Source organism: Scyliorhinus torazame, chromosome 3 (assembly GCF_047496885.1).
Source record: "Scyliorhinus torazame isolate Kashiwa2021f chromosome 3, sScyTor2.1, whole genome shotgun sequence".
In the NCBI taxonomy this organism is placed as follows: Eukaryota; Metazoa; Chordata; class Chondrichthyes; order Carcharhiniformes; family Scyliorhinidae; genus Scyliorhinus; species Scyliorhinus torazame.
In genome coordinates this window covers 160,514,707-160,542,150 of record NC_092709.1, presented here as the reverse complement: position 1 = coordinate 160,542,150, position 27,444 = coordinate 160,514,707, and the positions used below count along the sequence as shown (strand labels likewise).

General features: G+C 45.8%; 1 protein-coding gene across 7 annotated transcripts in view; it reads right to left on the bottom strand.

Moving 5' to 3' along the window:
• The window catches only part of slit2 (slit homolog 2 (Drosophila)), a 671,546-nt gene that overhangs the window by 468,747 nt on the left and 175,355 nt on the right, over positions 1 to 27,444 (bottom strand). The gene's annotated exons all lie outside the window — the stretch shown is intronic.

Genomic DNA, 27,444 nt, shown 5'->3' with positions numbered 1-27,444 from the left:
GAAACAATAAACCAAGGGGAAAAACTGAAAAAAAGGGGCCCAATACAGGCCAACAAGTTGTCTCAAGTTCGAGAGTTCTCAGACCCCCACTAGTCCTTTTCTTTTGGCAAAGTCCAGCACCTCATCGGGCAACTCAAAATACTGATGCTGGTCCTCATGTGTGACCCAAAGACACGCCGGATACAGCAGACCAAACTTCACCTGTTTCTTGAAGAAAATAGACTTGACTTGGTTAAAGCTTGCCCTCTTCTTCGCCACCTCCACGCTCAGGTCCTGGTACACCTGCAGGATGCTGTTGTCCCACTTACAACTTCGCATTCGCTTGGCCCACCGAAGAATGCATTCCTTGTCCAGGAACCTGTAGAATCTCACCACCATTGTCCTCGGCGGGTCCCCCGCTCGCGGCTTCCTTGCAAGCGCTCGGTACGCCCTGTCCACCTCCAACGGTCGGGGGAATGCCCCCTCTCCCAGCAGTTTTTTGAACATACCCGCTAAGTATGCCCCAGTGTCTGCTCCCTCAGCCCCCTCGGGAGCCCGACAGTTCTTACGTTCTGCCTCCGGAACCGGTTCTCAAGGTCCTCCACCTGCTCCAGGAGCCTTTTCTGCTGTTCCCGAAGCATCCCCACCTCCAGCTCCACCGCTGTTTGATGCTCCTCCTGCTCAGCCAGCGCCTTCTCAACCTTCTGAATCGCCCAATCCTGGGCGTCCAATCTGCGCTCTAGCCGATCGATCGATTCTTTGATCGATCCAAACATTCCCGCTTCTGTCTGGCAAAACCATCCTGGATGGCCTGCATTACCGGGTCTGTTGGTCGCCTGTTGGACCCCTGCCACCCCAGGGGTCCGGTCCTCGGCCATACTGTCACCCGCTGCAGCTTCAACACAGCTCGTGGCTAACTTCTTATTTCTGCCCTTTCGTGCACTTCTGGTCATTTGCTCCATACACTAATACGTGGAAACGGTGCCCAATTGCCTCAGCTTTCGAGTCCACCGTTCAAAACCAGAGGAAAGTCCGGGGGAAAGGTCCAAAAATCCGACCAGAGCAGGAGCCACCAAATGTGCGACTTACTCCTCCATAGCCGCCACCCGAAGTCGAAAGACAGCACTTTTACCAGTGCAGCACTCCGACTTTATGTGCAATTTTCTGCAGTGTGACTATAATTCCACGATCCTTTATCTCAAAGCAGGAGTGTTATGACGGACAACGGCTAACAATTAAATAATTCAGTTTGGTCTTCACTATGGGCTGCGAGAAAACATTTAAGTAAAAAGTGAATTTTACAGTAACATTTCTCTAAAATGGACAACTGTTGTTGGAGCAGGTTTATGATAAATATAAAATAAACGTTAGTAGAGGGAAGCAGATCACCATTTCAACGTTAAACCACAAGTAAGCAATCAAACTGCACAGTGCTCATAAACCTAATGTGTTATGTATGTGAAAATCTACTCTGAGGTTGAATCTTGACACCCTGAAGAGAAGTTGCTGAAGGGCTGTTTGAAGTGCTGTTGGATGTCAGTTCACATCCAGCATTCATGAAGAAACAGCAGCACTTATAAACCAGTTCATTTTCTATCCCACTGCGCACTGCTGTATGGTTACAATCAGACCACGTACATTCAATAATCCCATTTTTAACCATCATATTATTCACTAATAAATAGAAAAGTTATGATCAGTGCACCTTGAAATTGCCTAAGGTGGGACTGAATGTACACCAGACAGAAGAATGCTTGGACAAACTCAGTATGCCATTGAACTCAGAAACTGTAATGGTGCACAAAATATTATCAATTGTCTTATTCACTGCATCAACAAACAAAAAGACAAGGCGAGTAACTGCATACAAGTCTGACCTCAACACTTAAAGTGCGGAAAATAAAGTTATTTTTGAGACTTGATTGAAATACTTATCCCCTTAAAACAGCCAGGAGTTGCGTACACAATGCAACAAATTACCCTGAACACTTAGACTTCTTGGTTTCTGCATCAATAGCTTTCAGTGTTTAATTGTTAGATTCCACTTATCCAGTTCCACAAACATTCCAGAATACACAAATGCTTCACTGCATCTGGAAAGGTCATGTCTGTTGATTTAATTTATCTTCCGCAATCTCACCAAAATATCACGGAATATTGGAATGACAATTATTCGATGATAATATTGATAATAATGGTTAAAAATGGTTAAAATTGGATGGGCTGCAATGGTGTTGTATGATAGTGACATTGAAGATTAACCATTTAAAAAACGACCAGCAGAAATTAATGATTCCCCAGTTAGGATTAAAGCGACACAGCAGGTTGGGTAAATGGTGTTACCATAGTTCTGGGCTCGGTTAGCCAGATAATAGTATCTGCATCAGCAATTTAATGCTTACCTTTCTGTTTGGTGATCTGATTGGCATTGACCAATCCATCAGAAAATTAGCACAAAACCTTAAATTCACTACAGAAAAAAAACTTAACAAGAGAGATAAATTAATCAGTGGTCACAGGATTACCTAAATTATAGTTGAAAAGTAGACTTTAGTCTATCAGATCTGTACTGGTATGTAGTCTCCAACTGGGACTATTTTATTTTCTGATATTTCTGTGTGTCATTTTATATTCTTCATTTATAAATAGTTTTCCAATTCATTTAAGTTGGGATCTGGTATTTCAAATTGTGTTTATAAAGTATCAGTTTCTACAGGGATTATAACGATTCTCAAGTGTGAGTTTTGATAGTTTAGTGCTGGTAAGCATTTAAACGATAGAGAATTTACGGTCAAACGCAATCCCGTTGATATATGGCTAGTTTTCAGTTCAGATTACGAGACAATTTTGAGGGGTGGTTCAATTGTTCTACTTGCTAGACCAGGGGCGGGATTCTCCGACCCCCCGCCACGCTGGTCGGGGGCCGTTGGCAGGCCCCCCCCCCCCCCCGGCAATTCTCTGGACCCGATGGGCCGAGCGGCCGTCCATTTCTGGCCAGTCCCGCAAGTGTGGGTTAGACATGGTCCCACACGGCGGGACCTGGCAGGTAAGTCGACTGGTGCGGTCCGCGCGGGGGGGGGGGGCAGGGGGATCTGACCCCAGGGGGGCCCCACGGTGGCATGGCCCATGATCGGGGCCCACCGATCTGCGGGTGGGCCTGTGCCGTGGGGCACGCCTTCCTTCCGCACCGGCCCCTGTAGGGCTCCGTCATAGCCGGCGCGGAGAAGACACCCCCTGCGCATGCGCCAGAATACGCCAGCCGCGCAGAACCACGCCGGCGGTTCTGCGCATGCGCTAACTCGCGCAGTCCCTTCGGCGTCGGCTGGAGCAGCGCCAACCCCTCCTGCGTCTACCTAGAATACCGCACTTTTGGGGGCTGGTGATGCCGGAATGGGTCACGCCCGTTTTCCCACCGCTGTGGGGACTTGGTCCCCGCACAGGAGAATCCCGCCTCAGAGATCTGAAACAAATTACACTGACCCCATGGCCATCCTGCCTGTGATCAACTCACCCAGTACAGAGTAGTACAGCAATGTGGGTATTCCTACAATGCATAGATTGCAGTGGTTCAAGAAGTGGTAGACTTCCAATAAATCTAGCCAACAACACCCACATTCCATGAATAAATATAAAACAAAGTGACGATCAAAGGTGGGCCTCATAGGTCCATGGTTTTGCACAGATTGAGAAAATTTAAGCATGAATGAAATTGAACAATGTTATACAAGGAAATGCATAATCAGTAGCTTTGTGATGTAATATACTGTATGCCATGCCACTACATTATAATATCAGCCTTCAAAAGTGTAACATTCCTAGCATGACAATGTCTGTAGTTACATTTGCCCAAATCTGACTACTTCTGGGCAGGCAAACCCAAATGGGTCATCAACGTCATGCATGGCCGAGAAAAAATGCTATGTGGATAGCAGAAGAGTATTGGACTGTTAGGCGCGAGGTGTCAATTCTGTCCAAGTTCTAACTGGCATGCAAATTTAGCGCCGCCGCAGGTAAGTTTCAGTTGGAGAAGCAAGATGCTTTGTAAATGGGTAGAAAACACTAGCAATGTCAACACCGCAACACCAACTCCACAATTAATCAACAAGTCAGACAGTCATGTGGACCTTTGGCTCGCGACAGTATTGGCTGAAGGGAGGAAGGCAGTATAATAATAATCTTTATTGTCACAAGTAGGCTTACAAAGAACAAGAACAAAGAACAAAGAAATGTACAGCACAGGAACAGGCCCTTCGGCCCTCCAAGCCCGTGCCGACCATACTGCCCGACTAAACTACAATCTTCTACACTTCCTGGGTCCGTATCCTTCTATTCCCATCCTATTCATATATTTGTCAAGATGCCCCTTAAATGTCCCTATCGTCCCTGCTTCCACTACCTCCTCCGGTAGTGAGTTCCAGGCACCCACTACCCTCTGCGTAAAAAACTTGCCTCGTACATCTACTCTAAACCTTGCCCCTCTCACCTTAAACCTATGCCCCCTAGTAATTGACCCCTCTACCCTGGGAAAAAGCCTCTGACTACATTAACACTGCACTGAAGTTACTGTGAAAAGCCGCTAGTTGCCACATTCTGGCGCCTGTTCGGGTACGCTGAGAGAGAATTCAGAATGTCCAAATTACCTAACAGCACGTCTTTCGGGACTTGTGGGAGGAAACCGGAGCACCCAGAAGAAACCCACTCAGACACAGGGAGAACATGCAGACTCCGCACAGACAGTGACCCAAGCTAGGAATTGAACCTGGGATCCTGAAGCTGTGAAACAACAGTGCTAACCACTGTGCTGCATGCCACATCACGGTAGCCACATCGATGAGGACTCTGATAGTGAGCACAAATATGAGGGACCAATTTACAGGCAGTCCTCAGACTTACACCCTAAACTGAGTCATAAATCAAAATGTCATAAATTGGAACCGATTTTCCCAATGTTATAATAGGACAAATTTATAATTAAGTGATTGATTCCTGACCCCTGTTTTCACTGAAAAGTCATGTTCCCTTTCCATTGACCTGTGGCTGCGACACCCTGAAGAGAGGTATAGAATCACCCCTTATTTGATGTTTGGTAGTTTTGACAAGGATTCAAGTTTACATTGAGTGTTAAATAAACTCAAACTTGGTGTAAAACCTACCAGACCCTGCTTAGTCAGTTAGTTTTAAACTGGTGGCTTTTGTCACGTTATGGTTTGCGAGATCTTCTATATCTGAGAAACAATTTTCCCTTCCCGAGGATTAGAAAGGCGGGACATAACAATTGGTAAAGATCAACCGTTTACTGGTGTGGCATCATAAAGTCAAAGTCAGCATTGTAATGCAGAAATAGAGTGTAAATCTATAAATGTTGTAAGTACCGTTCATCATAACTCGAACATCATAAAGTCGAAGGCTGTCTATATGTTAAACTACATTACACCCACCTAGAATAATAAATTACATAATTCGCAGAGCCAGTATATCACTTTATATGCTGTAGAACTCGGCCCAAAATCCCAACATTGTCAATAAGGTACAGAAATATTTCTTTAATTCCAAGAAAATTAAATAACAATTGAAACAACTTTGTTTTATTTATCTTGGAAGTTGAATTCATTTCAATCTTTCAAGTGTGGTTTTTGCTTAAATAATTCAAAGCCCACAGAAGAGTATGGTCTCTCACAATCGAGGAGTCGGTAGCTCAGTTGGCTGGGTGGTTGGTTTGTGATGCAGAGTGATGCCAATAGCACGGGTTCAATTCCAGTACCTGTTGAGGTTATTCTCAACTTTGCCCCTCGCATGAGGTGTGGTGATCCTCAGGTTAAATCACCACCAGTCAGCTCTCTCTCAAAAGGGGAGAGCGGTCTATGATCTTTGGGAACTGTGGCAACTTTCATTGCATTTCATGGTACTAAATGATCTGTTTGAGCTGCTCGCGGAAAAATACTTTCACTGTACCTCGGTACACATGACAATAAACAAATCCAATTTCTCACCACTTAATGCAAATATTACTCCTGAAATCCTCAAGCTTCAAGGAGGTTGAAGCCAAAAACAATTATGGTGCAACATCCATGAAATAGACTTTCTTCTGGACTGCTGATGCTGGGATAAACAATAATGCCCAATGAGTTGGCAGATCCAATCCAGTGATTCAAACAGTAATTAGAGTCCGTTGAGCTGGTGACCAGACAGACCAGTGCATGTGCAGATGGGGATTGGTGGCCATCTTGTATTGGCAGGAGACACAGTGGGTGCGATTCAAAGTCAGCTCGCCAAGGCACAGCGTCACCAATAAAAGCCGAGAGACCCTGTTCCCGGGGTCTATCCGGCTCGCAACGCCTCGCGAGATCTCATGCTACCTCGGAGGATGTTGCGATGTGAATCCCGCCCACTGTGGACGGGATGGATTTTTACCAAATCTGTGTATTAAAGCGAGACCGCTAGTCTCACTTTAATGTGCAGATTCCTGAGGTACCTGAGGCTTTGGAATCTATCCCCTTTGCCTTGGAGACCTCAGGCAAGTGCCGCTTGGTGCTGGTCTCCACAACTGGGGACCAGAAGGGACGACACTCATGGGGCCTCCCATGCAATTGGACGCTGCAGGTGCATGCCCTTTGGGTAGGGAGGCACCCTTGTGCTGCTGGTGCCAGTTGGGCACCTTGGCAGTGCCAGCCTGGCACCCTGACAGTGCCACCTGGGTGACAGTCTGGCACTGTCTAGTTGGCATTGGCAGCTGGCAGGGGCACTGCCAGGTTGGCACTGCCAAGCTGACATTTTTTGTGTGTGCACAATTGGGCAGAGGGCTGCCGTACGTGGGTGTTGTGGGGGCGCGGGAACCCTCCCGTAATGCTTCCGGGTTGGGAGGGGTCTCTTCAGAGGCCTTGTAGATCAGGATGTAATTTACACTGGGAAGCTCCGGTGAGTGGAGCTCCTCAATGTACTAGATGAGACTATGTGCCTCAGCCGCGGCCGCTTGTTCCCCGTTGAGGACCCGATACAAAGTGAGTCGCGTTGTATAGCCATGTGTTTTTTGATGGTGCGAGCGCCAAGAAACACACGGTTAAAAGCGTTATTTGTTGAATCGCGCCCGGTGTAACCTAGTTATCAGCTTAATCTGTATAGCAGTTCAAGCCACTGCTATTGATCGGGGCCTTTTTTAAAGAGAAAAAGAAAACCTTGCCTACATATAATGACCACTGGACGTCTCAAAGCCATTTAAGTATTTTTAATCACTGTTGTAATGTAGGAAATGCAGCAGCAAAACTTTTACAGAACCAACTCCCCCGAACAGCAATGTGATAATAACCAGATAATCTGTTTTATATTGTTGTTGATTGAGGGATAAATACTGACCAGGATACTGGAGATAACTCTCCTGCTCTATTTTGAAATAGTACCATGGGATCTTTCACATTCACTTGAGCTGGTAGATGGGGCCTTACTTTAACGTCTCAACCAAAAGACAAAAGTGCAGTACTCCCTCAGTATTGCAGTAGCATGCTTACTTTGACTTATATGTTCAAGCCCTGCCTGGACCGAGATTTGAACTTGAAACTTTGAGACTCAGGGGTGAGATTGCCACCTGCACCTAATGGCTCCATGAAATGTCTATCACATTTTATTGAAATTAGATTCTTGTGCTCATTTCAGACCCAGACTCTTAAGTACATTTGTCTTAGACAGTTGCAATGTCCAAGCTACAACTACCATTTGAGTTTTAAGCAGACTCATAGCAGTCTTTAAAGGAAAGAGTTGAGACTGTTTCCTGGCTGCCTGAAAACATGAAAAGTCCTTTGTATTATGATTTTATGGAGTTGGAAGGAGCAGGAATGCTCCTCTTGGTTTCATAAATGTCTGCAAGCTGCTAACGACTGGTCCTCATCCGTTCCCCAACCACTTATCAGCCCATCCTAAATATACACCCTTATGACAGGGCTATGTTCGTAAGACCCAAACAAGCAAGTTGTTCTAGATTGGTGCCCACAGTTTGCCTGATTTATACTGTTACGGCCCAGAGGCTCTTCATTAGTTTGAGGTGTGAAGGAACTTAGTGCCCATGCTATATGAACACTTATCCCATTTTGTAAAGATTTTTTATGTCTGGGTTTGTGAAGTTGTTAGTTTTGTAACAGCTCAGGATGTTTTAAGTGCTTAGTGTAATAGATCACTCCACCTTGCAGGTATCTTTACTTCTACTAAGCATTTTCCCCCAAAAAATATTGTGATAAAAGCAAATGTAATGTTTAGAAGCATTTAAAATGACAAACACCTTTTTTTTATTGCCATTATAAAAATGACCTCATAATAGTTTGCTGAAGTGACTACATTTATTCATCATTACTACTGTTTGCACAATAATCTCAACCATTACTAAATTAGAGAAGATTATATTATACAGCACTACACTGAGTCAACCTCGTCCTTCATTTTAATTTAAGTATGGCACTAATGACAATTGGTGCATTAGGAAAATGCTACATTATCATGAAACAGTGAACTGTAATTACGGTCTATACTCTATCCATAAATCATGAGATAATGCACAGATGGAAAGCCATGTTTTAGACAATTCCACTGCCAAAGCGTTATTTGTATTTCAAGTAAGGATACGAATTAAAGAAATTAATTTATTTCTAACATTTTAAATGAATAAGAGAGGCAAGGAGAAATAGCAGCAACTGTCATCCAAGAAGGCACTTAGGTAAGAAAGTAGTTTGTCATAACCAACGTTCCACTGAGCACTTTGTTTCCCTGCTGCATCCCATTCTTACTTTGAAGTTAAAAAGAAATAGCAAGCCTTTCCCTGGGTGACTACCTTTCACAACCCAACACTTTTCATTTTGTTCAGTGCTGCAGACTAAACGTAAAGCCATAACTTTCATCTGTGTTTACTTCAGCTAGATAAGACAAGAGCTCTGCAGCTCACAGGATAGCAGCAGTAATGTAAACTCATATCTTTCAGAGGCTGAAACATAGAACCTGTGAACTAGGTTTATCGAAGAAGTTGGAGCAATTTCCAAAAGATTTATATGTGTTTAAAGACTTGTCAGCATATGTAGACCAGGTTTTGTCCAGTGCCATAAAGTTATCTCAGGGGTTAGTACTAGTCAATGCTGTACACAGTCATACAAGTAAAAGAAAGAAAGATCTGCATTTATATGGCACGTTTCACAGCCACTGGATGTCTCAAAGCACTTTAGAGCCAATGAAGTACTTTTGAAGTGTACACACTTATTGTAATGTAGGAAATGAGACAGGAAATTTACACAAAGCTATCTCCCACAAACAGCAATGTGATAGCGACCAGATAACCTGTGTTTTTTGTGACGTTGACTGAGGAATAAACATTCACCAGAACACAGAGGGTAATTCCCTGCTCTTCTTAAGAATAATGCCAAGCAGGCAGATGGATCCTCAGTTTAACGATTCATCCAAAAGATGGCACCTCCAACAATGCAGCACTCTCTCAGGACTGCACAGGAGTGTCAGCCTTAGTTTTTGCATTCAAGTGAGACTTTAACCTGAAACTTTGTGATTCAGAGTTCTACTGACAGTTAAGACAACATGCAACATCTTCTGCAAACATCACAAGGGCTGAAGAACATGGCAGACCTGAATGTGCTGACACCAAGGGCGAGTTTTCCAAAAGGGCCATGAGATCTTGGCCTGGTACAGACAGGATTGAAAATTATGGCCCTGGAGATCGGGATACCAACACCTTTGCGACATATTGCAATTTTCAAATGTTGGCCGGGAATACGGAGCATAAACCTACTTGCTGCCAATCAACTCCTTAAGGAGCCCGTCTGATTCAGAATTGAGTTTTTTAAACTTTATTTTGGTGAACCTGAACTGTTGAGTGCACGTTAGTGCGCAGCTGTTGAACTCACCACAGGGTCCAATTAAAGTTTCTCAGTCATTGGTTTTTACCGTTTTTATTATGGGACCTACTTGCACTGGATCTTAATTTCTTCTTCGTGACCCCTGCTAGTCTCTCCAAACGAATGTAGCCACTTCATTTCAAACCCTTGCCGAAACCTGAAGTTAGTTAATCCTTTGTACCCTGACGCCTGTGACAAAACTGTACTTTTGGACACAAACCTCAAAATGACTTGCAGCGAAGCCTAAAGTCTCTCGGATGTTCAACTTAACATAAAGCTGAAGGAAGTGGAAGAGAAATAAATCTTCAACATGAAACAGCAAAGAGATAGTGATTTTCTTCATCGCCTCTCCCCCTTCAGCAACATTAATGTGCAAACACCAAGGACTCGCAGCTTCAAAATTAAATTCCTTTCTGATAGTCTGGCATTTGTGATTTAGTTCTGCACCACAGCTTTCACTACAGCTGTGACTTTTATTCAATATCTTTATTTCTAAGGCTGCTCCAAGCCCCTCTTTCCCTGTCCAGCTTCAGTAACCATAACTCAGGAAAGCAGCGGACAGGATTGTGTGAGGACTTGTTTCAAATGTGAAGCCAAATCAATACACACTCTGTTTACTTCTAATGACTTCAGTCTAGGGATTTTGTCCCAATTCAATCCCTCTTAAATCAATAAATTATTCAGAGCCACCTGACCAAAGATGACTGAATGAGCAACTGTGGCTAGGGTATCCAAGTCGAGTTTAATTTATTGCCAGGTCCACCGAGGTGTGGTCACTACATCCCAAAACAGTATAACACGAAAAATAGTCGCCCACTGCATTGCATCCAAGCTTCGTAATCTGCCAACATGTCCCAGTTGATTTGCGTTTCTCAATATTTCACAGACATAATAAACATATGAAATAGGAGCAGGAGTAGGCCATGTGGTCCCTAGAATCTGCTCCGCCATTCAATAAGATCATGCCTGAGATCTCAACTTCTCTCTCTCTCTCTTCCCATAAATGTTCACTCTTTATTGTTCAACATCTCTATCTCTCAGCCTTGAATTAAATGACTCAGTCTCCACAGCTTCCAAGAAATTCCTCCTCATCTCCGTCTTAAATAGGTGACTCGTCATAGTTAAACTATGCCTCCTTGTTTACATTCCTCCACTAGTGGAAACATCCTCTCAACATTTATCTTGCAAAAGCCTCCTCAGAATCTTATGTTTCAATAAGATCATCTCTCATTCCTCTGAACTCCAATGCGTGTAAGTCCAACCTGCTCAACCTTTTCTCATAAGACAACCACATCATCCCAGGAATGAGCTTAGTAAACCTCGAGTGTCCAGTCCTCCAAACGTGGTTTCACCAATGCCCGGTAAAATTGCAGCAAGACTGCCCCAATTTTATACTCCTTCCCCTTGCAATAAAGGCCAACATTCATAGAATCATAGAATCCCTACAATGCAGAAGGAGGCCATTCAGTCCATCGAATTTGCGCCGACCCTAGGAAAGAATATCCTACCTGGCCCACACCTCCACCCTACCCCCGTAACCCAGTAATCTTACCTAACCTTTTTTGGACACTAAGGGGAAATTTAGCATGGCGTCATGACCTGGATCTCACTCTCGCTGGGCTAGATCCAGGCGCGCATATTCAAATGAACCTTAAGGCTCATTAAAATATGCATTCGCCGGTTTCTCCTGGGGCTCAGGATCCACCGGCCATGCCTGGGAGACCTCGTCTGGTTGCCATTTAGTACTGGTCCACACAAATTTGGACCAGTCATAACAGCACCTGGGAGGGGGACAGGTCTCGGAGGCCATTGGACACCCCCAGCAGGTCGGGGACAGGGCAGAGTAGCAACCTGGCACTCCCTCTGGCACCTTGGCACTGCCAACCTGCCACCTTAGCAGTGCCACCTAGGCACCCTGACAGTGCCACCCTGGCACTGCCAGCTTGCCCAGGTGGCACTACCTTTGGGTGTCAGGGGCACTGCCAGGGTGCCAGGGCACTGTCAGGGTGCCAGGCTACCATGGTGCCAGGTTGCCATGCCAGGGGTTCGGCGTGGGGGGGGGAGGGCTTACCCTTAAGAGGGGGGGTGAGGGTGGGGATGCTCGAGGACTCCAGAAGAGGTAAGTTGGGTGAAGTGGGGGTCCTGAGGGCACAGTGAGGGTACTGAGAGGGTTTGAAAGATCACGGCTGCTTTTAAAAATGGCACCCGATCCGCGATCGCTCATGCCTGGGGGACCTCGTCTGGTTGCCATGTAGTACTGGTCCACACAAACGGTTGCAGACAGGATATGACTTAAAGTTGGGCCTCGGCTGAGAGTTCCTTACCCAGGTCAAAAAAATGGCAAAGTGCGGTTGAATAACGGGGTCTGCAGGGCCGAGAAACATACTGCTAAACACACTGGGTGGGATTCGCCGGGGGGGGGGTCGCGAATCACGCGACGCCAGTCCGCCGATTCTCCGGTCGGCATGGTGCCGGTCGAGGGCTGTTCAACACGGCTCCCCCGGCGATTCTCCCTGCGTGATGGGCCGAGTTCGGCCGAGCCTCACCGACGTCCCGGTGGGACCTCAGCATTCATGCTGCGGGGGGCGGCCTGGTGGGGGGGGGGGGGGGGGGGATCCGACTCCTGGGGAGCTTCCATGATGGCCTGGCCCGCGACCGGGGCCTACCGATTGGCGGCGAGCTTATCCCAGTGGGGGCCTATGTTCCTCCGCGCCGGGCCTCTGTAGGTCTCCGCCATGTTGCGTCGGGGCCGGCGCGGAGATGGCAACCCACGCACATGCGCGAACTCGTGCCGCTCGTGCTGATGCCCGTATCAGCAGCTGGAGCAGCGTGAGGCTCTCCAGTGCCGTGTTTGCCCCCTTCGCGGCGCAGGGTCACTGATCCTAGGGGCCAGATGACACCCTCGTAAAATGCTCCGGCGTTTACGATGGCGTCAACACTTAGCCCCAGGATTGGAGAATCCCGCCCACTGTTCAGCAGACTTTCACTCAAGTCCTCTGAATCACACCCATTGCCTCTCTCCTTATCATTAGCAATATTAATAGCTAAAAGTAAACTAAACACATTGGCACCAAGATATTCAAATGTTTCTTTTCCAGTTTGCTCCTTTCTCCTGCAATAGATAATTTTATTGGGATGATGATATCCCATCTTTCTTCACAGATGGACATAACATGGCAATATTTTGAAGAGATGGGGAAATCTCCTCAGTGTGTCTATATTTATTATACCTTATATTGACATCCAAACTAACATCACTAAAACAGATAATCTGCTCATGATCATGTCATAGCATGTTGGATTTTGCTGTGTGCAAATTGGCTGCCACATTTCCTACATTACATCAGAGACTACACTTCAAATTCTCATGGGCTGTAAAGTAGTTTTGGGTGTTCTGAGGTTGTGAAAGGTTCTATTTAAATGCAAGTTAGTTTCACAATCATTAGTATTCCTGGAATACCCTGTAAATGACTGCACTTTTCAGATATAAATAGGGCTATGACACTATTGTTCATCTTCTCTAACCCTTGGTCCTACCTTGAGGGTACGTTTCCAAAGTCGAGCCTCACTGAATTTGTCTTCATGTTTCATGCAGTCTGCTAATGTAAGAACTGCATTTCATTCAACATCCTTGGAAAAAGCAACGAGCTAACACAGCTGAAGTTTTCATTCAAGGTGAACAAAAGACTGACCATCATAAAGATCTCCCATTGAAAAGAGAAATTAGCATAAACCACAGAATAAACAGATAAATTAAAGCTTATTCTGTGTGACAGACAGTTGATATTCCAGCTGCCACATTGTTACTTGCTGTGGCCAGTATCAGCAGACAGAAAGATGAGGAGCTTTATTAAGAATGTTGATAGAAGAATGCCCCTGTACAAATGCAACCTACACTGCAGGCAACTTGCCTCAACACTGTCATCAACATCTTCCTCCGACCTCTGAACGCCATGTCATGCCCTCAAAGCAGAATAAAGAAAGAGAACTGCAAATGACGGGGACTCAACCACGTGTTGAAATTTAAAGGATCAGGGATTCTATTGCATACGGGGGGTGCTGACAGAAAATCATAATCTGCTGTGTGGTGTCAGTGTCTTGACATTCTTCGAGGTGAGGAGAAGAAATGTAACTGCCTGTTTAACATGGTAATTTGGGTTTCAAAATTTTACAACTGGGCAATGTTTGGCTTTCTAGAAATGTCTCCCTATGTTACATTTACCCCTTTGGTAAGGTCATGTTCTTGTACTGACTCTAGGACAAATTCATTTTTATCAGGAATTCATCACCAAAGCAAAACAACTTCTTTGAGCTCGAGGTAATCATTAGATTTGGGGACCAACAGCCACTTTCGGGTCCCCAGTATTATCCCAAATGGACTTTCATGTGTCAACAAAACTCAGAGGTTTAGCAAACCATTTGACCACTGCTGCATCAGTACCATGCCTAATCTGGCCCTCAACTGACATCCGCAGAGATAGACCCTTCCGGATGATTTTCCAAAAGTCAGTTCACAGATGGCTAATTCCTAAAGATACACAAGTCTTCCAGGATATTGAGCCATTGTTTTAATTTATGTTAATTAAGTATCAAGTGCAGCACGGTGGCGCAGTGGTTAGCGCTGCTGCCTCACGGCACCGAGGTCCCAGGTTCAATCCTGGCTCTGGATCGCTGTCCGTATGGAGTTTGCACATTCTCCCCATGTCTGCATGGGTTTCGCCCCCACAATCCAAAGTGCAGGGTAGGTGGATTGGCCAAGCTAAAATTGCCCCTTAATTGGAAAAAATGAATTGGATACTCTAAATTTATTTTGACATTTAAAAAAAATTAAAGCACCAAAAAAAACAGCCATTAATAATGTTGTAATATATATCACATTAGTTTTGAGATAACAGGTAGTCATTGACCACATTCCACCCCTGCTTGCATCTTTCGTGGTAGAATGATTTTCATCCAATATGCTTGGTGTGCCAAGATGGGAGTGGGGGCAGAGGGGTGCCCAGAAAGCCATTTGGTGAAGGGTATAACTGGAGCCACTCTCGATACGCTTTCATCAGTATTTATTTACAGAGTTCCAAATTACAAGCAAACACGTCCTAATCCAAAAACTACAATTTAAGTCAGTCTATGTATGCCTCTTTTGTTAGGCCATTACTAATCAAGTGCCCTGTCTGTTTATACAATTTTGAAGTAAAATAAAAGCAAACAAACAAATTAACTAATTAGCAACCCCGTAAAGGGGCACTGAAACAAAAACAAAACTGCAAAGGAAACTTATCAAATTAATTTAAAGTATCATTCTTGGGGCTGATGATGTACTCCAGCTATGATGGTGCCCACCAGGTCAGGGAAGGCCTCAAGCATGGACATTGTATCCTACTTCTTCAAGCGCACCAGAGTGTGGATGTAACCATAGAGGAGGGGCAGAGAGTTAGATGTAATGACCCCCTCCACAGCCCATTGTGATGTTCTTTACTTTGTGGATGAGGATGGCTTTGAAGTGTAGTAACTCACAAAGAACTCAAGCTACGTTTTGAACAAAGCTAATTTATTAACATTACAACAAAATAAATTTGACGCGCTTACTAAGATATGAAAGACTATTGATGAACTAAAACTACGCTTCTAACTACAGAGCTTCTGAAAACACAACTACTCTCTATCCCGCCTAATCACATGCTCTCCAAATCAAGGTTATCACGTAATCCACGTGTATGCGTTTGATCATCATCTAATAGTTGGATGTAGTTACAGTAAATTGTTAACCCTTCATTATCCTTACAATATACATATTGTCACGCCCACTACCCGACCTTGCTCATTACCATGCCCAGGAGAGGGCTAAAAAGTAGATCCACCGATCTGCCTGTCCCTGTACACCGCCCCCCCCCCCCCCCCCCCCCCCAGCTAAATCCCGGACAAGTGTAAACACCGGAGTGTTTCATCCCAGCGTCAAAGGGCCTCTTGGCCCAGCGATTCAGTGGGCCACAGGGGGCTTGCACGGCGCCGGAGTGCTGTGTGCTGCTCCGGCAACAATACGCGGCCCTGCACTGCCGGCATGGGTCTGCGCATGCGTGTGGTGGCCGTTTCCAAGTCAGCGCCCGCAACATGGCGGAGCCACACAGCGGGCCCGCGCGGAAGGAGGTAGCCCCCCCCAGATTGCGCGCGCCTGCCGATCGGTCGCCCCCGATCGGGGGCCTGGCCGTTGTGCAGCCCCTCCCTGGAGTCTGATCCCCCCGGCCCCCCACCAGGACAGCCACCGTGGCCGCGAGTCAGAGATCCCGCCAAGTGGTACCAGGTTGGAACCACGCCGGCGGAACTCAGCAGGAACTCGGCCGGTCGACCATGGAGAATCGCCGCGGGGACCGTTTTCAACGGCCCTTGGCCGGCTCTGCGTTGACCGCGCGTGCTTGACTGGTGGCAATTCTCTGATCGCCGGAGAATCGCGTACCGGTGGCGGAGCAGGGTGGCAGGAAATTCCGGCGTGACTGGCAATTCTCTGACCCAATGCGGGCTTGGAGATTCCAGGCCTAGAAGTGTGGGGCTGAAGTGCAACCAAAACTGAGGAGCACCCCTCTCAGACATCCTCCATAGATGTGGAACACAGACATCTCAAGTCACAATAAACAATAAACCAAAAAAACTGACTAATTAATAGTTAACAGGGCTAAAGGCCCTTAAGGAGCACTGTAATAAAAACATATTGTTTAACGGAAACTTATCTAATTAAATTGCATTGTCTGATGATGCACTCCAGCCCCTGCAGCACCCATTAGATGCCTCAAGCACATTGATGGGACACCTAGGCGTGAACACAGTCACAGAATAGGGGCAGACAGTAGGCTCTAACAAGCCCCTCCACAGCCTGCTGCCTGAAGCTGTTCATGGCCACTTTGGCCAGATCCAGTAGACCCACGAGGAGGTCTTCATTCTTCCTACCCCCTCTACACCTGGTGAACAAGGATTAGGAGCATGGGGCTGCAGCAGAATTTGAGGAGCAGCCTCCTCAGATAGTGGAACCAGGGGCTGCAACCTCAGTTAACCTATGTAAACATGGAACACCAACTCCACGGGTCACAGGAAACCTCGTAACATTTTACTCTTTTAGTAAAATAAAAGATCAATTAAATGATCAATGCCCGTTCATATATCTGTCTAGATGCACCTTGAATGATGCTATCGTGCCCGCCTCTACCACCTCCGCTGGCAAAGCGTTCCAGGCACCCTCTGCGTAAAAAACTTTCCACGCACATCTCCCTTAAACTTTCCTCCTCTCATCTTGAAATCGTGACCCCTTGTAATTGACACCCCCACTCTTGGAAAAAAACTTGTTGCTATCCACCCTGTCCATACCTCTCATAATTTTGTGGTCCTCAATCAGGTCCCTCCTCAACCTTTGTCTTTCCAACGAAAACAATCCTAATCTACTCAACCTTTCTTCCATACAGCACCCTCCATACCAGGCAACATCCTGGTGAACCTCCTCTGCATCCACATCCTTCTGGTAATGTGGCGACCAGAAATGCACGCAGTATTCCAAATGTGGCCTAACCAATGTCCTATACAACTTTAACATGACCTGCCAACTCTTGTACTCAATACCCCGTCCAATGAAGGTAAGCATGCTGTATGCCTTCTTGACCACTCTATTGACCTGCGTTGCCACCTTGACCCCCGCTCAATTCTCCGGCCCGGATGGGCCGAAGACCCGCCCAGAAATTGCCTGTCCCGCTGGCGTAAATTAAACCTGGTATTTACCGGCGGGACCAGGCGGCGTGGGCGGGCTCCGGGGTCCAGGGGGGGGGGCGCGGGGCAATCTGACCCCGGGGGGTGCCCCCACGGTGGCCTGGCCCACGATCGGGGCCCACCGATCTGCGGGCGGGCCTGTGCCATGGGGGCACTCTTTCCCTTCCGCCTTCGCCACGGCCTCCACCACGGCAGAGGCGGAAGTGACTCTCCCCACTGCGCATGCGCTGGGAAACTGTCAGCGGCCGCTGACGCTCCCGCGCATGCGCCGCATTTCCGCGCCAGCTGGCGGGGCAACAAACGCCATTTCCGCCAGCTGGCGGGGCGGAAATCCCTCCGGCGTCGGCCTAGCCCCTCAATGTTGGGGCTCAGCCCCCAAAGATGCGGAGCATTCCGCGCTTTTGGGGCGGCGCGATGCCTGTCTGATTGGCGCCGATTTGGGCGCCAGTCGGCGGACATCGCGCCGTTGGGGGAGAATTTTGCAAGGTTCTAATTCGTTTGCCTCAAGAAAAGCAGGACTCAACTGTTGCACTTAGAATTACATGGCTTACACGTGGCCTACCCAGCAATTCTTAAAGAGACCAATAATGTTGAGCACCCAAAATGAAAGTGTTTTTACAATGACCTGGATTTTGTGGTAGTGATGATGGTAGAACTGTTGCCGCTGCTCTGAAACTGCAACATTTAGAATCCGTTCTTGTGCAGTTAAATGGGAAAAACCCATAAATTCTTGTCAGTGATTCTATGCCTCTCCAAAGAGTATGGCATTCAGATTTACAAAAATGTAATCAATTAGAAATCACTGAATGATGAGAACTTCCACTCTTGCACTCTCTAACTGTAAATTGCCTCAAAAAAGACAAACCTTGTTGGATGAGGTAGAACTTCATGCTGTCACTCAAAGCTGTTTACTCTTGTAAAGCTTGACTGAGATGCGGAACAAAAAAACAATCAAATATTTGCAATAAAGTTTGAATGGGGGGTGGGTGTCAGCACGATGGTGCAGTGGTTAGCACTGCTGCCTCACAACACTGAGGTCCCAGGTTCGATCCTGACTCTGGGTCACTGTTAGAGTGGAGTTTGCATATTCTCCCAGTGTTTGCGTGGGTTTTGCCCCTGATGTGTTAGGCAGATCGGTTCGGTGTGGACTACACTTGATGCAGCAATGCGAGTAACAGATCTCTAACACTGTAGAAGATTCAACACTGTTTTATTGAACGATAGAACTAACATATATATTTAACTGTGGGTCGACACTATGCTGAACTGACTGGAGACCTTGTACTAGCCTGACCAGACTTACTAGCTACCGCATGGTGTTTGCATTGTGCTAGCTCGTGGACTCTGACTGTATCAGTGTCTGGGTCCCGAGAGAGCGCGAAACCTAGTGCCCTCTGGCTTTACAGTGGTGGTGTCCTGTCTGGTGATTGGCTGCACTGTGCTGTGTGCTTACTGGTCATCCTGTGTGTCAATCACTGCCTGTCTGCACTTCATTATATACATGCGTGGATATTATGACAGGCCCTACAACCCAAAGATTTGCAGGGTAGGTGGATCGGGCACGCTAAATTGCCCCTTAATTGGAAAAAAATTATAAAAGAATTGTCACTTGGTACAATAATTCGAACTAATGTGGGACAATGTTACTTGGTGCTTGAATTCACTAATATGACCATTGATTTAATAAAGCATTCAGCACCCTGGTCTTTATCAATAGGGGCATAGAGTATAAAAGCCAGGATATAAACCTGTATAAAATACTGGTTTGCCCTCAATGGAGAATTGCATCCATTCTGGACACCACAGGCAGGATTCTCCCTTGCCCGACGCCGATGTCGTAATCAGCGATCGGACGAAGAATTCCTGTTTATGACCGAATCGGGGGCGGTGCCTGTTTTTGGATGCTCCGCCCCCTCCAAAACAGCCTCATCGAGGAGTATGCCGCACACCGTTGGGACGGCCTCAGGACGTTACCTGAAGGCCCTCCCCCGAAGCTCCGCCCCGAAGGGGCTGAGTTCCCGACCGGACGGGACACGGGTGCTCTCAGTTTCTGTGAACCCGGCGTGGTGGCTAAGGACTGTGTCCGGCGCTGCCACAGTTGGGGGGGGGGAGCAGCCAGTGGAGCTGCGGCGAGGGCTGGTGGGAGATGGCTTGGGGGTGGCAACGTGGTGTCCAGGGGAGCACTAGGACAGCACGGTAGCATTGTGGTTAGCACAATTGCTTCACAGCTCCAGGGTCCCAGGTTCGATTCCGACTTGGGTCACTGTCTGTGCGGAGTCTGCACATCCTCCCCGTGTGTGCGTGGGTTTCCTCCGGGTGCTCCAGTTTCCTCCCACAGTCCAAAGATGTCCATGTTAGGTGGATTGGCTATGATAAATTGCCCTTAGTATCCAAAATTGTCCTTAGTGTTGGGTGGGGTTACTGGGTTATGGGGATAGAGTAGAGGTGTTGACCTTGGGTAGGGTGCTCTTTCGAAGAGCCAGTGCCGACTCGATGGGCCGAATGGCCTCCTTCTGCACTGTAAAACATTCTATGATAATCTGGCAGCTCGGGTCCGCACACGGCCGACGCCATCTTGTAAAGTGTGACCGCTGCAGGTCATCGCCCTGCTCATGTTTGGCCACAGACCCAGCAATTCTCCAGGCGTTTATATAGGGAAGACCGTGCGTTTTATGTGGTGTGGCTGCTAGCCCCTCACCGGTCGCAGCACCGGTGCGGGGGTAGCACCAACTTTTTTGTCGTAAAACTAGACACATCCTCTGGACATAGCCTCAAAGTCGGAGAATCCACCCCCACACTTTAGGAAGGATGTGAAGGCATTAGCAATGACGGAGAAAAGATTCACGAGTATGGTCCAAGGGAAAAGGAACTTCAATTACGTGATAGATTGACGAAGAGATGATTGAGAGGAAATTTGATAGAGGCATTCAAAATCTTGAGGTGTCTGGACAAAGTAGATAGAGAGGAACTGTTCCCATTGGTGAAAAGATTGGGAACACGAAGGCACAGAATTGAGGTAATTGACAAAAGAAGCAATGGCGCCATGAATAAAAACTCTTTATGCAGCTTGTGGTCAGGATCAGGAATGCACTGCCTGAGGGTTTGGTGGAGGTAGGTTCAACTGAGCCATTCAAGAGGGAATTGGATTATTATCTGAAAAGGAAGAATGCACAGAGCTATGGAGAGTAGGCAGGGAAGTGACTTATGGTGAATTTTGCCTTTTGAGAGCTAGCACAGATCCAACGGGCTGAATGTCCTTCTTCTATATTCTATAATTCTGTCTGTCTTTGATTTAGAGATGGCAAGACTACATGGCCATCAAATCCTCCCGTTCTCCTTCCCAAACATAGAAGTTCCTGTTGCACAAGAATGACCAGATGTAACTTTAACTGTTAATTAGACGACAACATGGAGAGAAAATTTTATTTATATATCACAGAAGCAATACTGACCAGAATTTGACACCAAGACACATAAGGAGATATTAGAATGGATGATCAAAAGCTTGGTCAAAGAGATAGGTTTTTAAAAGAGTTTTACAACAAGGAAGAGAGATGTTTGTGGAGATAATTCTGGAGCTTAGAGCTGAGACAACTGAAAGCATGGAAGCCAATGGCAGAATGAGGGTAATTGGGGATGCATAAAACAATTGGAGAAACAAAAAGTACTTTGAGGGTTTAAGACTGGAGGAGGTCATAGAGACAGGAAGGGGTGAGGTCATGGACATTTGTGCCCAAGGATTTTAAATCCAAAACATTGATGAACCAGGTGCCAGTGTAAACCAATGAACGCATGTATATGGGGCTTGGTGCTAGTTAGGATAAATACAGTAGAAGCTTGGATGAACTGCTGTTTACAAAAGGTGGAAGAGCATTGGAAGAGTCTAGTCTACAGGTAACAAAACCACAAAGGGTTTCAGCAGCAGGCAGACTGAGGCAGGATGGGAACGGGCAATATTAGAGATGGAAATACGTAGTCTTCCTAATGGGGAGGATATGGCACCAAAAGCTAAACTTAAAGTAAAATAGGGCACCAATGGTATAAACTGTCTAGTGTAGAACAGTGGCTGGGGAAGGGAAAATATAAGTGGCTAGGGAAATGGGGTTTGTGTTGGAGGCTGAAGACAATGGCTTCAGGTTTCCCAATATTTCATGAGAGGATTTTTGCTCGTCCAAATCCGAATATCAGACAAGCAGAGTGATAAACCTGGTGCAGGAAAACATAAACTTTAGTTTATGCTTTTTTTTGTTGCCAGGGTCTAGCATTTATGGATTCCATTTAATAACATGACAACAAAACTTCAGAAATTTGAACAGTTTTTATTTCTGGTACAATCTGCTCCCTGTGTCTGAACTCGTTTCCCAGTACAGCTAGCTTCTTTCTCCATACCATTTTTGCTCTTCAAAATCACTCAAACATCAGAAATTGGAAGAGGGATAATATTGTGACATAATGGAAACAAGTTAAGTTAAATCATTGCATTTAGTGGTCATACTGGAGGAAATGGTGAAATTTGTACATTGTTTTGGAATCAGTTCATTGAAAACTGACGGGAAGAAAATGCACTGAAATAGTTTTGTATCAGACAGGAAACCTTCATCCTATGTGCGTGATTTAAATCTAGTTTCCGGATGTGTGCTACTCCATGTGCATTCCTCGGAGTTTATTGCTATTATTATTAATAAAATAATTTTGAAACGATATCTCAAACATGCATACACCAATGGAGAAAAAGACAACGGGAAGAATTCTCGGTTTGGGAGGCTCAGGCGTCCGGCCAAAATTGAGGTTTGCTCCAGGCCCATATAAAGGCTCCATGCTCCAGTCCCTTGCTGGTGGCAATAACGGGATGTACACCCTGTGCCAGCGGTGGCATGCAAAACTCGCATTTGCGTGTATTTAAATATAATTAGCAGGTTCGACACGATATTCTCCGCCCTTCCGCAATGCTCCACTCCTCTCAGGCGGAGGTCTCATGGGCGTGAATTACTACAAACATTTACAAACATGGACTGGGTGCCATAATAATAATAATAACAATAATAATCGCTTATTGTCACAAGTAGGCTTCAATGAAGTTACTATGAAAAGCCCCTAGTCCCTACATTACGGCACCTGTTCGGGGAGGCCGGTATGGGAATTGAACATGCGCTGCTGCCTTGTTCTGTATTACAAGCCAGCTGTTTAGCCCGCTGTGTTTAACCAGCCCCAATAAGCCAGCCCCAGCCCCATGGCGGCGGAGGGGGAGAGGGAGGCTCAAAAAACCACTGAAAAAATGTGGAAAACTGTCAGGCTTGCTGAGGAATGGCTGCCCTGGCTAGGGGCAATAGCGAGGAGTGACTTGGTGCCAAGTCCATGGACTTGGGGTGTCCCACTCGGTAGCGGGGTGGCCTGGCTCAGACCACCATTGCTGCCGTCTGTCTTCTAAATGCATCCCTTCGGTGTTACTTACAGGCTCCTGGCTACTCACACTGCTGAGTGCTGCATGAGCTCTTTTAATGCTCAGAAGATCTCTGCTCATCTGGGAGCCCACCCAGGCCGTCCCTCTGGACACGGGGAACCAGACCATCGGAAACTTTTCCCCAATGCTGGATTCTCTGCCACAATGGGAACTCCGCTACCAGCAACGGGTGGTGGTGAATCCAACCACTTGTAATTAGAAAGCAAATTTGATCGCACATGGAAAACTCTGGTGAAACAATGGTCATCACTTGAGTTTAATGAACAAGACTAGGGAAGCTGTGATCGCTCTCTTCATAGCAGAGAAGGTTAAGGGGGTTGACCTTGTGGAGCAGTTCAAAATTATGAAGAATTTTGAAAGATCAAATAAGAAGGAAACATTTCACTGTCAGGAACAGGAGGGCCAATAACCAGGGAACACAAATTTTACTGACAAAAGAACCAGAAGGGAGATCAGGAGAATTTTTAAAAGTAATTTTTATGATCTGAAATGCATTGCTGAAAAGGAAAGTGAAATTATTCACGAGCAACTTTCATTTGGGAAATGAATAAATACTTTGTTTTATGTATCTGAGTGACACCATTGGCTGCTGTAATGTCACGTGTTATTCAATGATGTCATTGGAGCGTTTCACGGGTTTTTGTGGAATTTACCGTTGTACCCTGTTTGAGGAGCGTCTAGTAAATAAACCCCTTGCACTATGTTATACAAACTCAACATGTATCAATGCTGATTCTTTCCCTTTGCCACTACAACAAAGAACATAACGTTTGAACATAAGAACATAAAAACTAGGAAAAGGAGTAGGCCATCTGGCCCCTCGAGCCTGCTCCGCCATTCAATGAGGCCATGGCTGATCTTTTTTGGACTCAGCTCCACTTTCCGGCCCAAACACCATAACCCGTAATCCCTTTATTCTTCAAAAAACTATCTATCTTTATCTTAAAAACATTTAATGAAGGAGCCTCAACTGCTTCACTGGGCAAGGAATTCCATAGATTCACAACCCTTTGGGTGAAGAAGTTCCTCCTAAACTCAGTCCTAAATCTACTTCCCCTTATTTTGAGGCTATCCCCCTAGTTTCGCTTTCATCCGCCAGTGGAAACAACCTCCCCGCATCTATCCTATCTATTCCCTTCATAATTTTATATGTTTCTATAAGATCCCCCCGCATCCTTCTAAATTCCAACGAGTACAGTCCCAGTCTATGCAACCTCTCCTCGTAATCCAACACTTTCAACTCTGGGATTAACCTAGTGAATCTCCTCTGCACACCCTCCAGCGCCAGTACATCCTTTCTCAGGTAAGGAGACCAATACTGAACACAATACTCCAGGTGTGGCCTCATTAACACCTTATACAATTGCAGCATAACCTCCCTAGCCTTAAACTCCATCCCTCTAGCAATGAAGGACAAAACTCCATTTGCCTTCTTAATCACCTGTTGCACCTGTAAACCAACTTTTTGTGACTCATGCACTAGCACACCAGGTCTCTCTGCACAGCAGCATATTTTAATATTTTATCATTTAAATAATAATCCCTTTTGCTATTATTCCTACCAAAATGGATAACCTCACATTTGCCAACATTGTATTCCATCTGCCAGACCCTAGCCCATTCACTTAACCTATTCAAATCCCTCTGCAGGCTTCCGGTATCCTCTGCATGTTTTGCTTTACCACTCATCTTCGTGTCATCTGTAAACTTAGACACATTGCACTTGGTCCCCAACTCCAAATCATCTCTGTAAATTGTGAACAATTGTGGGCCCAACACTGATCCCTGAGGGAAACCACTAGCTACTGATTGCCAACAAGAGAAACACTCATTAATCCCAACTCTTTGCTTTCTATTAATTAACCAATCCTCTATCCATGCAACTACTTTACCCTTAATGCCATGCATCTTCATCTTATGCAGCAATCTTTTGTGTGGCACCTTGTCAAAAGCTTTCTGGAAATCCAGATATACCACATCCATTGGCTCCCTGTTATCTACCGCACTGGGAATGTCCTCAAAAAATTCCACTAAATTAGTTAGGCACGACCTGCCTTTTATGAACCCATGCTGCGTCTGCCCAATGGGGCAATTTCCATCCAGATGCCTCGCTATTTCTTCCTTGATGATAGATTCCAGCATCTTCCCTACTACCGAAGTTAAGCTAACTGGCCTATAATTACCCGCTTTCTGCCTACCTCCTTTTTTAAAACAGTCGTGTCATGTTTGCTAATTTCCAATCCGCCGGGACCACCCCAGAGTCTAGTGAATTTTGGTAAATTATCACTCGTGCATTTGCAATTTCCCTAGCCATCTCTTTTAGCACTCTGGGATGCATTCCATCAGGGCCAGGAGACTTGTCTACCTTTAGCCCCATTAGCTTGCCCATCACTACTTCCTAAATGATAACAATCATCTCAAGGTCCTCATCTGTCATAGCCTCATTTCCATTAGTTACTGGCATGTTATTTGTGTCTTCCACTGTGAAGACCGACCCAATAAACCTGTTCAGTTCCTCAGCCATTTCCTCATCTCCCATTATTAAATCTCCCTTCTCATCCTCTAAAGGACCAATCCTTTTTTATTTTATATATTTATAGAAACTTTTACTACCTGTTTTTATATTCTGAGTAAGTTTACTCTCATAATCTATCTTATTCTTCTTTATAGCTTTTTTAGTAGCTTTCTGTTGCCCCCTAAAGATTTCCCTGTCCTCTAATCTCCCACTAATCTTTGCCACTTTGTATGCTTTTTCCTTCAATTTGATACTCTCCCTTATTTCCTTAGATATCCATGGTCGATTTTCCCTCTTTCTACTGTCCTTCCTTTTTGTTGGTATAAACCTTAGATGAGCACTGTGAAAGGTTGGAAGGTTGTCCACTGTTGCTCAACTGTTTCACCATGAAGTCTTTGCTCCCAGTCTACCTTAGCTAGCTCTTCCCTCATCCCATTGTAATCTCCTTTGTTTAAGCACAAAACACTAGTGTTTGATTTTACCTTTTCACCCTCCATCTCTACTTTAAATTCCGCCATATTATGATCGCTCCTTCTGAGAGGTTCCCTAACTATGAGATCATTAATCAATCCTGTCTCATTACACAGGACCAGATCTAGGACCGCTTGTTCCCTCATAGGTTCCATTACATACTGTTCTGGGCAACTACCGCGGATACATTCTATAAACTCCTCCTCAAGGCTGCCTTGATCGACCTGGTTAAACCAATCGACATGGAGATTTAAATCCCCCAGGATACCTGCTGTACCATTTCTACATGCACCAGTTATTTCTTTGTTTATTGCCTGCCCCACCATAATGTTACTGTTTGGTGGCCTATAGACTACTCCTATCAGTGACTTTTTCGCCTTACTATTCCTGATTTCCACCCAAATGGATTCAATCTTATTCTCCATAGCACCGATGTCTCCCTTACTGTTGCCCGGCTATCATCCTTAAATAACAGAGCTACACCACCTCCTTTACCATCCACTCAGTCCTTCCGAATAGTTTGATACCCTTGGATATTTAACTACCAGTCGTGACCATCCTTTAACCATGTTTTAGTAATGGCCACTAAATCATAGTCATTCACGATGATTTGCGCCATCAACTCATTTACCTTATTCCGAATACTACGAGCATTCAGGTAAAGTACACTTATGTTGGCTTTTGTACATCTGTTTTGAATCTTAACACCTTGATCAGTAACATCTCCTAAGTTATTTTTCCTCTTAACGTTTCTCCTAATTTTCCATGTAGTTGAACCCATATCTTCATGTAACAACCTGCCGCGTCGCTTTCCATTTATGTTTTTACTTCCCGTTTTATTCCTTTATTACTGGGCCTATTCACTGAGTTCCCCTCAGTCACTGTACTTTGTACTGTCGCCCTTTTTGATTTGTGACTATGGCGTCTCTGCCTTATACTTTCCCCGTTACTGCCTTTTGTTTCTGCCCTTGTTTTACTACCTTCCTACATCGTCTCCCATCACCCTGCACATTAGGTTGAACACTCCCCAACCGCTCTAGCAAATAGCTCCCCGAGGACATCAGTTCCAGTCCTGCCCAGGTGTAACCCGTCCAGTCTGTACAGGTCCCACCTCCCCCAGAACCAATCCCAGTGCCCCAGGAATCTGAAATCCTCCCCCTGACACCATCCCTTCAACCACGTATTCATCCTATATATCCTGTCATTTCTACTCTGACTAGCACGTGGCACCGATAGTAATCTTGAGATCATTACCTTCGAGGTCCGATTTCTTAACTTCCTTCCTAGCTCCCTGTATTCTGCTTTTAGGACCTCATCCCTTTTTTTACTTATGTCGTTTGTACCGATGTGTACACCGACCACTGGCTGTTCACCCTCCCCCTCCAGAATGTCCT